This window comes from Armigeres subalbatus, chromosome 3 (genome assembly GCF_024139115.2).
Source record: "Armigeres subalbatus isolate Guangzhou_Male chromosome 3, GZ_Asu_2, whole genome shotgun sequence".
In the NCBI taxonomy this organism is placed as follows: domain Eukaryota; kingdom Metazoa; phylum Arthropoda; class Insecta; order Diptera; family Culicidae; genus Armigeres; species Armigeres subalbatus.
In genome coordinates this window covers 53,986,370-53,989,119 of record NC_085141.1, presented here as the reverse complement: position 1 = coordinate 53,989,119, position 2,750 = coordinate 53,986,370, and the positions used below count along the sequence as shown (strand labels likewise).

General features: G+C 34.1%; 1 long non-coding RNA gene across 1 annotated transcript; it reads left to right on the top strand.

The window, feature by feature from the left end:
- The first annotated feature begins 692 nt into the window (after window positions 1-692).
- LOC134223459 (uncharacterized) lies at window positions 693-1,621 on the top strand. Its single transcript, XR_009982586.1, has 2 exons — window positions 693-1,136; window positions 1,198-1,621. It is a non-coding gene; the product is annotated as an uncharacterized LOC134223459 (long non-coding RNA).
- The last annotated feature ends 1,129 nt before the right edge of the window (window positions 1,622-2,750 follow it).

The window sequence follows — 2,750 nt, the reverse complement described above, 5'->3', positions numbered from 1 at the left end:
ATCTTTTTCTACAAATCTAATAAATTTTATTCGACATTTTTCAGTAACTGATTTGTTCTCCAACAGTGTTTTCCCGAAGCGCAATGGCCGAATGACAGCATTTTCTGTTTAATGATAAAAACATCATTCTGCATCAAATGCAGTTTAACGCATCAAGTGCATCAACAATGCGAAGAAGTCTCCTGTTTACGGCTGCTGGCAGTCACTAGCTTATTTTGCATTCATTAAAAAACAATTTTGCAATATATTTCAAACCATGTAGTGGTTACCTGATGTCATATAGCTTTTACTGAAATTTCACGTAACCAGTACGTAGAAATCACGTAAAGTTCACCTGATCAAACACGTAACTACTTTCAAACTTCACGTCATTAGTACTGGAAAATCCAGTCAGATTCACCTGATAAATCACGTAACTCAACGAGGTAAAATTTTGTTCAGGTTACATGCCATTCAGGTCACTCTTACGTGAAAAGTATGGTGGATGAGAACCACATTTGTTTTCAGGTTCATATGACGTGAAGATTTTTCAGAGTGTAGTTTCAGGAGGCTTGGAAGATTCCTTCCTACACTATAAAAAAATACACGAGAGGACCGTGTGTTCTACACATGAATTTGCGCATGTTGTCAATACAAATCAATATCACGTGTAAAACAGATGACATGGCTCATTCAAAACTGAGCATTTTTTATAAACAAACCACACGGTATTAACGTGTAAAGCAAATCGAATTCGGTTGCTCGACTTGTCATAGTCGCTTGTTTGATATATGATATCTAAGAATAATTGTGTTGATTTTCATTTGAATTGTGAGTGAATTTCGTGTTTTCTTTCACATTTTAATAATGATTGCATATCCGTCCGGATTCCGATTTCCGTCATCGGATCGAAATCCATTTCAAGAAACATAGTTTTCCTATAACTTCGACGAATCAACGGTGGAAGTATAGAAAAACGTCTCGTTGGTTTTCGAACCTCTGACGGAAATTGATATCCGGACAGATAGAAAAAAAATCAAGTTGGTAAAAATGTAATATCCACAGTGGGTGGTTGCATTTATTATTTTAAAAGAAGTTGAACCACACCAACTAATACTATTTTACGAGCTGAGGCCGGCGATTTTGTCTTTGAACAGGTGAGTGCTTTTATTTTCCGAAATCTGCAACCGGTAAATAAGGTTTTTATTATCCACACAGATCACAAAAAAATCAAGCTACCTACATCTAAAAGAGCTGCTGCCGGAGAACATGATCGGTTCGGTGCTTATTCCTGCTAGCAAGAAGCCGCCACGAAGTACATACGTCGCAAAGGATAGTCTGTATTGACGATGCGTCTTCGCCGTTTTGAGTATAATTCCATCTTATTTGATCCTGCTGCTGCTAAAGCAGGAAGGGAACATGCAATCAATTAGAAAAAGTACCAAATTAGTATGCTCTGATGCAATTTAACATAACCGAGGAGCCACAGCACGTCAGCCAGATTTTCCAGAGCAAGAAAATTTATTTTAAAATATTAATATATATGTATTAAATTAATGGGATTCAACCGTATAACGAAAGTCGCATTCCGGATGGATTAAATTAAACGAAAACAAATTATTAAAAAGATGTGAAAAATCTACATTTCCTGTCGTTTAATTACAGTTCCGAAAAATATGGATTAATTTTTTTTGAGAATTCCTTCGTAGATTTATAAACGTTTATACATATTTTTTTCAATTAGTTAAATCAAACATTATACTATACTTGTTTTTACTTTAGATAGCAGGTGAACTTCACTTTTTTCATTTATTTGGCAGGGTTGTATGTTCCACATATCTTCTGCCCTCCCGGTCACTCAACAATAAAATGTCCCTTCTTTTTTATTCATAAATTAATAAGTGCAAATTAATATAAAATCAGTTCACTATTTACCGATAATTGAAATTGAAAAATGTTGCGGCCTTTCGAAACATGCATGAACATGTCCGTTTTTATTGAAATAATGACACATGGAGGATCGTCTGAATCGTCTGAATGCATACTCAAATTCGTTTGAACATCGTGGTGTATCAATTAGATAATTTGCTATAAACATAGTCATTTGAACTGAGTTTGTGAAGAACATCTCAGTGATGTGAAATACATCAGACTTGATGGTGTAATTTGGAATGAAATATCAACATTCTGAAACACACGAGTCGAACGTGTATTTGTTATGGTTATTCATGGATGTGCATATCATATGCAAGGGGCGATCAACTGTATGAATCGGTTAAATTGTAAATACTTGCTTACAAAAATACTTTGAAAAATACGTGAAAAATACAAAAATTCTTTTTAATACTTCAATTCGAAATAATTCATCAATACGTCGACATTGCGTCAATACGTCTCTAAATACAATTTTAATACCCGATTATTACGACGACTCAACAGAAATACGTCAATACCTTTCAATCAATTTGTTTATTTTGACAGATATGGGATTGTTGTTAAAAAAGTCAGGCGCGAACATCTCGCAAAACCATTTAATCTTGGTTTTAATATTTATTGTAGATTCAATCGAAGGACAAATTCAAACGAATCTTCGCTTGGGGTGGTTTCAAACCATACCGCTCCAATCTAGGAAGAATGTCCATGCATTGGACTTATACAGATCCTACTACAAGCATTCTAATTATTGTAATATTTGTAATACTTTGTTTGGTATATGTTTAAAAACCATTAGATTACTTTTTTCGTACATATTTCATAAATCTTTTTAAATG